The following is a 12,701-nucleotide window of genomic DNA, read 5'->3' on the forward strand; positions in this document are numbered from 1 at the left end:
TATCCTCACAAATCTTGCAAAAATAAATACTGAAAAGGATTTTGTTTTTAATATAATTAATTTTCATATTTCTGGTGTTTCTGTACATACAACATTTATTTTTTTCTAATTAAAGAAAGAAGAAAAGATTATATTTGACTTATCTCCATATATTTAATATATCTCTCACTCTTTCTTATAAGTTTTATTATTAAAACTTATATTTATTATAAAAATTTAATAAATTAGGAATTGTATTTATTAAAAAAAATGGCTTCTCATAAAAATAAGTTAATATGTTTTCTTCAACTGAAATGTTTTCTTATATTTTCTGGTATCTCAATTTTCTTCGAAATTCCATATCTAAGATCCCTTGTGATGCCGACAGAATAGTGGAAAACTCGAACTTTCCTAAAAGTTGTTGTCTTTGATTATCGTTCTTTCTCCCTCATAAATTTGTATCAGCACGTTCGATTGATTGTCGGTGATATTATATGTAGTGAACGCCTACGTTTGTTTTGTCAGGATTGTCGTATTTTTTTTTTGCTTCTAATGAAAACAATCATCATGTCGATCATTTTAATGTCAGTCGAGAGAGAAGCAACTATTCTGTACATCCTCGGACTTATCTCTATATAAAATGGTAATCTAAACTGTCACGCTGTGAGTAAGAATCTCGTCCAAGTTTATAGACTTATTTAATTCCATGTTGTAGAAGAAATCCTTAAAAAATGGAAAAAAAATTGTGTCAAATTTTTGCAGAGAATCGACAAAAAATGTTTTTCTACAGTTACAATGGAAGTAGCAGGAGTGTCTGTTGATTTTGTCATCTAGTTCATTAATACCATCTGGGGACAACCCTCGTGTCTTCTTTATGGTGCCATCCCTACTACTTTTCTCTGCGAAAAATGGAATGATGGCGGGCACGTGGAAATTGAATCGCACTTTAATGTGTTTTGTTATCGAACGTAACACTTAGCATTATCTTGGCTTTTATCACAGGAAATTCAGTCAACAAATATTAATTTGCCTGATTAAACAACGAGTTGTTCCAACTATGATACGTCTTTGAAATATACGCCTCGGTTAACAAGCGATGACATGGGATTAGCTATAACTTGTAGAAGCTCTTTAATGTAAGTGCATGTATGTGTACGTGCTATCTTCGTTGATCTACTAACAAGACTATTATATCATAGATCTTTGCTTTATCTTATCCATTTTAGCGTCACGTAGTGCCTTCTCTATAGGCGCCTTCTATGGTGCTTTTAAAGAGATTCCGGTTTAGTTCCTCGAAACGAAACGAGCGCGTGATCAAAGCGTAAAGGTGATGTCACACATCCAGCAAAGCATCGATTTTGAAATCTGTGTAGAAGAATATTTTTGCTTATAGGCATGCTCATAGGTAGTTTTCAGCCAATAAACAGCTCGCTTATTCTCTTTATCAAATTTTTCTTATATTTTTCTCATAAATCGCGCGAAATACATAATCAGATGATTATCAAAATTTGTCAAAACATCTTTAATGTTTATACTATTAAGCTATATATATATATTTCATTAAAATTAAATATTAAATAACTGTATAATGCAATGTAAATATTTTAGACAACAATTTGATTTTTAGATATATGTCTACAATGCGGAATATTCTTTTATCGGTGTGTCCGAACTAGGTGCACGCAGGTTATTTACTTTAAATGTGCCATCGTCAATAGTCAGTGTCGATACATCGAAAGCACCATCGCCGAGATTGAAGATCAGAATGTTCCTTTCACCACTATCCTTTTTGTCGGGTCTGTAAGCGATGGCGGCTGCGATCGGCTCGTTAATGATACTCAGGACGTTCAAAGCGGCAATAGTGCCCGTGTCCTTCGTAGCCTGACGTTGAGAGTCGTTGAAGTACACCGGTGCTGTGATCACAGCGTTCGTGATAGTCGTGCCCAAGTAAGCTTCCTTCATCCTGGTCAAAATCATCGAGGAGATCTCTTCGTGGGGAAGAAAGATTTCGCTTCCCCCTTGTGTAATAATACGCAACGAGTAATTAATGAAGCGGTACGAGGATGAAAAACATTCACCGGGATAAAACTTATGAAGGAAGGAACGTGCTTAGTCAGTACGATCGATCTAGTTCTTTACGCGGCACAAGTATTTTTTTTCCTCTTTCATTAAGCGCGTATATCAGGAGAACGAGATTTTCCTCGTCATTTATATACGTCACTTTATATTGCAGTCGGATTTTTGCTCACTGTCATTGATGACTGGAAGAACTAATATTTTATGTCAGATGAAATCGACGAGTCTTGAAATCATTTATCATTTAGTCTTTTAGTTTATAAAACTGTTTATTTAAGCTTTCCTCGCATATATTGAAATTTTTCGTCATGTATTCAGATCGCTCAACATGTATAAAAATATATTTGGTAGTTATTTATACTAGACTTTTTTCAGTGTGTATATATATATAGAATTACTATGTCAAATTATTCTTAAAAATATTGTATTAAATGGAGGAAGAGAGTAATTTACGTCCTATTTATAAAATAAGAATTAAAATTGTAAATTCCAGGTAGAAATTGAAATTAAAATCTCATCTTTCTTTTCTTCTCTGCTTTCTCTGTGCTCCCTTTCAGAATTAAATATACGATTTTATCGTAACACGTTGGTCGACTAAATTGTGTCGAGATGTAGCCCTAATTGGAGGCGGACGTGAGTCCAACTAAGACAACCACTCCAAAAGGAAGCGGTTGCGGCTATTATCAGCATCATAAACACGGTCCGTTACGGCGGACTAGTCGTATCCTAAGTCCGTATACGAGCGATAGTAGATTTCGAAGCAGCGAGTCGATTTGGCGGCGCCGAAACGAGCGCATTACCGACTTCACCGGTACTTCCGGTGTTTCCCTTCTTCCCTTGTTCTAACAATGGTGAAATACTATAGCTGTAACCAGAAACAGGAGCAAAAACAATACATTGAATAAACTAGCGATCTTGCCAAATCGCTTGATCTCAACGTTACTGTTCAAATTTTATTCATGGTTGTTGCTCAATAATGGGATTCAAATTTTATTGAGATAGTATGCTTGTTACGACTCGCGTGAAAGGCTTAAATTAGAGACAAATCTAGTCGATGCAAATTTATGCAAGAGAGCTCATCAAAACTCATATTGGAATTCATCAAAACTCGTATTGGGATTCTTTGTTACCTTGTCTACTATCGATCAATCGTTTGGTCTTCGTAAATAACGTAGTTTGTGATAGATTTCCTTGATCGTTAACGATAATCTTCACTTTGGGATAACGATATATCTTGATGCGGGTCGTGACCAGATTGATGCTTGGCCGCCGGTACTGTCATTGCGGAACTGAAATTTTGGAAAGCAGCGACGTGGACTTGATCGTTGAATCGCGGTTCCGTTGTTTCGTAACGTCCCCAGCGTTGTCTATTGTCCTGTCAATTTCGGGCCTTCGCCATTCCGAGCATCATAATTACAGCAATGAATTATGTAGGAATTGAGGGCTGACTGTATCCGCCGATATTAACTTATTGGTTAGATAAATCTTCCATCTACGCATTATGAATGAAAATCCTTACACTTTCTTTCGTTCTATTTATTAAGATAAAAGAATCTTACTTATCTAACAAAACAATATCTTTACTCATCTACAATAGTTTAACATTTTCGCTCAAGATATCGAATAACATGAAGATTCGATATCATGTATCAATTTTGTCGGTCTGCCCATGTTATTACGTTCCACAACGTTGATTGCTAACAATATTTTAATTATCACATATTCGATTAACAATTAATATGACAAACACAGAGGGTTGATTAAAATGTTGATTGCAATACCGGCGACCAATTACACGATGCTTTGTTGCAGAAAGTGAGGCGCGATAGGAAAACACGAGTGCAAGATAAATGTAATTTTAACAATCTACACATCTTAAAATCCTGTCCCGCATGACAATTTTGAAAGCGACCAGAAAATTTGATGTGAATCATACGTAAATTCGACACGTGACACGTTGACTCCCTCACTATCGTATAATCTGAAAAGGGTCGAACGGTTCGTGACCAGCGTCGTGAACTGAATGACGAACGAAGGGCGACGATCATACAGCCTACCCTTTTTATAACGTCATAATAAAGTTTCGCTGCGGTTTAACTTTTTTCTACTCTTGGTGACGATGAGGTTACGGTCCCTTTTTTTTTATTATCTCCTTTCTCTTTTTCTCCTCGCCATTGATTGTTATAATCTTTCCTTTTATTCAAATAAATACGAAATCGGATTCAAGAACGCTAAAATTAATTTCTCTCATAAATATACAATATGCAGATAACAAATTTTATGCAATTTGGCATAGATCAAATAGATTAAGCAGATCACTATAAATATTATATTTGAAATCTGCGATAGACTTTTTGTAACACAATCAAATTATTACTTTGCAACTTTAAAAGATAGATGATTTTATAAAATCAGAGAGAGAGAGAGAGAGAGAGAGAGAGAGAGAGAGAGAGAGAGATCTAATAAATTTGAAAATATATATTTGAAGCTATTTATATAATAGAGTAATCAACCTGATAACCGAAAAGCGGATACAAGAATAAAGCTTTTAGTAAAGATAATATTTTGTAAAAACATTAAAATCTAGAAAAAACAAATAATAATCAATATATCTATCTTATATCAAGAAGGAATCAAGATCGACGTAGCTTTGCGTCTTCATTACTTCAGCTTTCTTACCTTGATCGCCAAGCTGGAGCACATAGCCGATCATCGATTATCGCTTAACCGAGTTAATTCGGGAACGTGTATCGTGCTTACGTTCAGAATACGGGTACACGAACGCGTACGCCAAGAGATCCGCCCTAAACTGGTCCGCCGCCGGCACGTAGGGGATTTAAACGAGACGCCCGCCAGAACGATAAATCCAGCTACGTGGAAAACAATGAATGGCTTCACGGAATATCGTGCGCTCTTAATAATTCGCTTACTCCGACGCGACGTCAGCGTACGGGACGCGGGTGAAACGACGCGAGAGATAAGGAAATAATAATAAGAGAGGAAGAAGATGAACGGAGGAACATAAGAAGAGGAAGCAGTGAAAGTGTCTGATAAGTTTTCGCCTTACGGAGGCGACGTGAGATAGACATGCGAGGTATACGTCGAGAGTGACGAAGAGAATTGAACCGAATATCGAGATTGGATCGAGGGGTCCGAACCCTCGTAAATATGTCGTCAGACCGGTAAACAAGGGTGCATGAAGCCGGGTACAAGCCGCATTTCCACGCTCGGCGTGCGTATGTACATATACGCAGTATAGAAGCAGAAGTTGGTTGATGGTCGTGGTCGCGCACAGATTAAATTTAAGTTTAGAAAATTTATTATGTTTCGCGAGGAGGTGGACAGAAGCGACGAAAGGGATGACACGGGGAGGTGCGTGCTTTAGTGAGAGGACGCGAGTGTGGAGGAATAGAAAAGAGACAGAGAAAACGATAGACGAGAAAGAGTAGAAATATAGAGAAAAACAAAATACTCTGATAGACCATTTAAAACCGTCTCGAATCTTGTTTCTTCCTCCGATTCCTGGCGAATCAACGATCGATCTCCGGAATATAAGCCTTGTTACCAATTTTGTAGTCCACGATGCTCGTTTCTGGGCACGATCGTAACTATAAGTCTTCGACTCGAGCTAGCAATCATCTAACGATTTCCGATACAACGCGCGTAACATATAGTGATTAGAGACTATTCAACGTATTGATTCCGCTGAAATAGCTCGGACGTTTTACAATGACTGGTTGTAATATAAATATCTAGGTACACGCTTAATCGAGCTAACATCGTACTTGTTTTATAATATTATATATATAAAACAGTAACATAACAGTAGAAATCTGTAAATATTTTCCATATAAAAGATTCATTAAAAAAAAAAAAATTTATAGCTTTTACTTAATTTATGCATAATCAATTAATTGAGTAAAAGAAGTTAAGCATTGATAAAGATATCCAAATTAATAATGCAAATTAATTACTACATCACGAAATTAAAATATCTCGTGCTGAATTCGAATAAAAGCGAAAAGAACAAGTTCCCGACACACTTTCAAAAACGAGTTGATCCAACGTTGCTTGGTGCAGTGAAGGGCTTAGCAAATCGCGCACACACACACTGTGTTCAATATGGTGGTTCGCGACCGAATATAAATCCTGAAACGCTTACAGTTATTGCAGATCCAACGTAATATCCACTCGTAGACTGTCCAGGCGGTTTACGCGGTAATTCGCCGATGACAACGTTGCGATAAAATGAAATCGGTCCACGGCTTTTATAACGGGTTTTAGGCGCGACGGTTCGGCGCGTTGTTCGATAGCCGCGGACGTTACCGCCCCGCCTGGTCTACGTAAAGAAAATCGACTGAAAGCCATAGCAAGATAAAGCGGATACGGCATGATTTTCCCGACACAAAACCGGCGAATACATCCGTTGGATCTCTCCCACTTTCAGCGCCGTATTCTCCGTGGAAATGTAACTTCGGTTCCCGAAATAAGCCGAGTTGACGTAATGCCTTGCTATATCGTGCTTTTGAATCAAGTGTTGGCCTTTAAAACGACTTTATAGGACAGCACTAATATGATATTCATGAAATCCTGTAGCTTTCAATGAGATGGCTCATATGTTTTGAAATACGACCGAATGTGAGCGTATATGTGAAAATGAATTTACGTATATCGCTCTTTTTCCATTATGTACCTACGTTTTCTTCTCTTTTCTTCTATTCTTCGCGATTCGCAAAGAACTTGGATTTAACTGGATATTACAATGCCTCTAATTAATTAATGCTTTACGATGAAATTATTACCGCGTGGAAATAAGACATGTCTATACATTACGTCTAAAAAAAGTATGTAAAGATTTAAAACTCATTTTTCTTTCGAATCTTGCATGACTGTATCGGGGAACTGTAATGGGAAACAAAGGTGCGAGTTTGTGGGCATCCCGTACGTCTATTTATATGTACTTTCGTTAAATGTAAAATAAGTAGATAATATAATAAATTTGATTGCCACCGAAATCTTCTTTCAGGACATTTGCATTCTTTTCTATGTCTATTCACCTGTTATCGATATCCTCAATAGCCAAATCCAAAGGAACGTTTATAAACAGAGACGTTATATCTAATGAAATCAACGCGTATGAATCCGTATTACCCTACAATTTGGGAACATCCTATATATTAGACCTATATATTAGACTATGCATTCAAATGACTCTTAAAATATGTATTAACCCAGTAAAAAATTTGTCATACATAATTATATATAAATGATTACATATACAATTAAGAAAACTTATATAATACAAAGTACGTTCATACATATACATGTAGCCCAAAAAAAATATTCTGTCGATAAGTGGGAAATTTTTCTTAACATTTTCTCCAATCAAAAAATCTTACACGAATCAGGCGCGTGTATTTATAACACGTACTCATTTATAAAAATAAGCTATGATCAAAAATAAATAATCAATTTTTTTTTCAGATATTTTAGAAAAAGTTGTTTTTTCATGAATAGTTGAAGCAATCGACGAAACATATATTGGAACTACATATTTCTCTACCTGTAACTGAGAGCGACATTTACAATTAAATTACAGTTATTGAAAAAAGTAATTCTAACTATAACTTTGTTACAAGTAATGAGTTATTTTCCAACTTTGGTGATAAGTATATCAATTCTATAAAAGATTTAACATTAATAAGTAGCGTCAAGTTATAATTCCTATATTAAAAATTGTTATCTTATTCAACTCAAGAGATTTAGGTATTTAAAGTTTTTTTTTCTGTATATAATCAAGTTGATCACTTTAGTCACTTTTAATCCATCTTATGTATCTTAAAATTTATCAATTTTTACAAATAAGTTTATTTCGAGATCTTTTTTGTGAGTAACAAGATATTTGACTAATTGCATTAATTTCATTCGTTTTTATTCATTCGTTTGATTTTATCCGTTTTTAACAGTTAATTTTTGAATAATTACATTTAAATCATTTAAAAAAATAAACAATCTGATTTTAATAAGGATGTAATATTCGATAATTTTTTACTTGCATATATATTTTTTTTTTATAAATTTCATAAATTTTTTTTTTTTCTTAAATATATTACATACTTCTTTTTTTCTTTTTTCAAGATTTGTAAGGAAATATTGAATATTACAAAGCCTTGAATTATATCCTTATGATGAAATTATTGCCACGCGGCAATAAGGCATGCTTATGCATTACACCTCTTCTTATCTAATATTCATGACCGCTAACTTTTTACTTACAAAGAAGTACGGATCACTAACACGCGCGCGCGATTGGAATTTTTTTAGTGAAATAATCGATAAATCCATACGTTTGTGCTTATCTAACGTATTAGGAACACTTTGAATTTATGTACATCTTAAAAACTGTACTTTTCTTACATCTCGCAAAACAATACAATTTCATACAGAGTATTTTGAAGGATGATCGGTGGTATAAACGGAAAATACATAGAAGTGCGTATCATATTTTAGTGTTATTTTACTTATTTCACAAATAAGCTATGCATTTCATTTTAATCAGTCCATATGTTGACAAATAAGTTTAAAATATACTAGTAACTATAAATATACTAGTAAATATAAAAGTAACTATAAAAGTAACTATTATATTAGTTATTAGTCACCAAAAACACATAACTAAGTTACAATTATAGATGGAAAGAAAGAAACGAAATTAAGTTACACACAATTACAAAAGAAAATAATTTTAACTGTAACTTCGGTACAAATAAAGGAGTTACTTCTCAATCCTACATATACATTATTATATATATATCAAACAAAAATTGCTGTAGCAATTTATCATATCACAATAACATTTTATGAACACGCAAGAATGACAAGTAAAGATATCGAGTAGCCTTATATCTTTACTTGTCAAGCTTTGTTGTACAAGGTTCTTCGAATGCATAAATGCAGAACTAAAATGTCTATCGCGTGGAAAAAAGAGGGTAGTCACTATTCTTTATTAAAGTCCAAAGAATCAAGGGGTCCCCCCAAGGTCTATTAAGTAAGTCTATAACAGTATAATTCTAATTATAAAACAAACTGCTTTATATTCGTTCACAGCTGTATTACGAACGAATCCACCTCATTAAGTACATAAAATGAAAGGATGATACCTGTCGTTTGCAGAATGCACATCTATCCACCAGTATGCGATCTGACTGGCATAGTTAACTGCTCCCAGAAGGGAAGTAGCATTTATTATATTCCGTAAGCTACAGTAAATTAAAGCTCATCAAGGGTCTGGCGATGGCAAAGACCGCGTAGCTCCCTTATTAGACTTCAGCAGTCATCTCGCAATAAATGAGAACGCTCCCGGATACACTGAGATTATCGTGCGATGGACCCCGTCGCTCTCTTCGGTCAAAGAAACTTTAATCACTCGGCCATAACGTGTCTGAAGAAACGTGTCAGCAGTTCAAGACGAAGCAAGCATGTTGACGATGCGCCCGAATGAACTTCTCCCTCGTCGTCGGTTACTTTAGCAGCGTTCTTGCGATGCGGCAAAACTGAATCCGTGAGACGTGAGGAGGCATGAGGACACTATTAATTTATGCATGGGACGCAGGTAGTCGTGCGCACGAGCACGTTCTTCGCGGTGGTACCTTAATGGAGCATTGGTTATCGACGAAATTTACAATAAGAGATTCGAGACACTCCTTCAGTTCGCCTTCGGTGGATTCCTAAGATGCTGAGCTCGACGTACGCGCGCGTCACGTACGTATCTTTTGGGGACAGTTTCGATGCTTACTTCGTTTCTACTATCGCGGGCAGCGTGGATAATGTAATGCGCCCATAAAAATGCAGAGTACGGTGCTACTTCCACTGCCGGAAGGCTGTGGTCTCACATGCCGGAACGAGCCCGAGCACACGTAGAACGGGCATTCCCTACGAGTTGCGGAGGAGAATCTCAGAGTTGCGCATTTGGATTGAATCTTCGGGAGACGGTTCGCGAGAGTGGTTGGGAAATAAGAATCACAAGTGCCATGACAGCCTTCTCGCCGTCTCGTTGCATTCATCAAAAAAACTTGGATCGTCGTATTGACGTACAGAGAAGAGAGATCAAGATAAAATATCGGTTTGATTAAATAAAACATGTTGCTTCTTTATGTATACATGCAATAAAATTTGCTGTTTTTTAGGGTATTTCATGTAGAATAAATATACCTAAATATTTATATATGTATTATATATCCACGTATAATATTCTACATGAAAATATGTATAAGTATGGGCAAATTTTTTAAGTAGGTAAATATATCATATAAAAGCGTGATTTAAAAAATATATTAGTGTATATTCGCAAATTATAAAAAAATGGCAAGTAATTATGTATATAAGTATCTATTTAACAATTTACAAAAATTAGAAAAAAATTGTTTATTGATCACCGATGGCTATCTTTGGAACTATTACATGATCACGCTTCTTCTGTAAAGAGTTATACACACACGTACACACACAATACATTGTGTATATATATATATATATATATAACAGTATAAAAAGTTAAAAATTTGTATAGCTACGTTGTCTTCCGCAATCAACTTCATTAAGTACAGTGGATAAAATTAACGGAACACCGTGTCTGCTTTAAATGCACAATAAAAAATGTCGACTTAAAAGAGACATTATAAGCCCAAAAAAATGCGGTTAATATCGCCTATTTCGCGTCCGTTGCGTAGCCGATGCAGTCAGCTGACGACCATGCACGGTTCGCATATTTGCGTGAATTAAAGCAATTATCGGTCTCAGCGTTTCCCCCCGAGGCTACCATACCGGGTTTCGTTGCTCGGAAATCCGCGCGCGTTTCACTTTACGTTATTATTCCGCTATCATTCTGCGTCGATATAATGAAGCGCGCGCAGCCGCTTCGCAAAAGCATCATCTCGATAAAGAGAACGACGTCGACGAACGAGATGCGGAAAGTGGAGGAACGTGTTACCTTACTCGGAGCGCGTGTTACTTGCTCAAGGCTGCCAGAGATGAATGCAAAACGAAGAAGCTCCTTGTATTAACCGCATTACTCGTCTTACTCTTTCCTTAATTAACTTAATTCGATTGAACGAGGAAACCTCGATGTGCTCTTAAAGATTCTATAAAAATACTGTATGTTCATGCGGAAGATATTTTTTCAAAATGCTTATTTTTACTTTTAATCCTTCAACATGTTACTAATTTTATTCTTCGTTTTATGTACATATATATAATATTATATTCTAATATATTAATATTATATCTCTTTATGTAAATCATCACTTAAAAAATTATATTTCTAGTTCGTTTATCGATAAAGAGTAAAATATATTAAATAAAATGTAATAATATGTAAAAGATATAATCATAGCAAAATTAAATATTTCTTTTATATAAACAGGATTAAAGTTGATTTAAAATACATATGAGATCGTAATAAAATATATTTCATTTTACTCTAAAAATACATGAGCAATGAGCCGTCGAAGGATCAAATAAATTTTGTATGGAACGCGGAAGTTATTTACGAGATTTACAATATTGCAGAAATATTATTATCTATCAAGAGTGTTGTTAGTGGTCTGTTTAGAAATACTCTTGAGTTTATTCGCATAGTCTGATTATAGGATTATCCCGCCAGAATCGCCCTGTCATCTGTGCGGGACATCGGATTTATAACTTTAATGCCGGCAATAGAGTAGCATTACCTTCTTCCTTCATTCCTCGCCAACGAGGTTGAACCGCGTTTCTGTTTATAAAAATAATCGAGATTTATAAATTTCCGGCTCGCGATCATGGCAAGTTACGATGAATGATGGAAACTCGATCGTATCCAGAAGCAGTTCTTCCTTCCTTTGCAGAAGGCAATGACGGCATATAGCTTTATTTTTGTTGGAGTGTCATTTCGGGTCGCAAAGGAAATCAATTATTTGTATTAGTATTACGTAAAAATTAAGTGATAAATATTATACAGATAGTAGACAATACGGTTGATTTGATTTTATTACGCATCATTTATTTATATAAGAATAATATCTATTTGCGAAACGCGAAATAAAGCGCCATGAATATAAAACTATATGAATAAATAAGTCGTTGATTTAATAATTTGTCTACGTTTTGACTCATTTTTGTATCGCCTGTTCATAGGTCAAACTAGAAACGAAATTGATCTTAATTTATCTTCAACAAATGTAAAGTATGTCAAGTTTTTATCAACGTATGATTAATTAATGATTGCTCGAAAGGGCTATACAATATTAACTTTTAACGTACCTTATCATTTTGCGTCACTTGACAAATGCGTTGACGTACCGTTGTGTCGCGTAATTAAAGGCTGCAATCCGGAGTACCGTGTTCTTTGCTCCGTCGTAGCGCGATACCAATCTTCACGTATCGCGAAATGGCTAAAGCGCTGCTTGCCTTGAGCGATTCGGATTACGTTAATTAACGAGACGAAGTTACAGAGCGAAAGGAGAGTTTCCGCGTCGAATCGTTCTGTGGAAACAATTCGCGCCGCGCCAGAAGCTGCTGCTGCTGCTGCTGCTGCTGCTGCTGCTGCTGCTGCCGCTAACTCTGTCCAGTTTCGGGTATTATGAAGTTACGTACGTATCCTACATACCTAC

The 12,701-nt window shown here is 35.5% G+C and overlaps 1 pseudogene; it reads right to left on the minus strand.

Moving 5' to 3' along the window:
• The window catches only part of LOC108751519, a 53,868-nt pseudogene that overhangs the window by 1,109 nt on the left and 40,058 nt on the right, over nucleotides 1-12,701 (minus strand).

This window comes from Trachymyrmex septentrionalis, unplaced genomic scaffold (genome assembly GCF_001594115.1).
Source record: "Trachymyrmex septentrionalis isolate Tsep2-gDNA-1 unplaced genomic scaffold, Tsep1.0 scaffold49, whole genome shotgun sequence".
Classification (NCBI taxonomy): Eukaryota; Metazoa; Arthropoda; class Insecta; order Hymenoptera; family Formicidae; genus Trachymyrmex; species Trachymyrmex septentrionalis.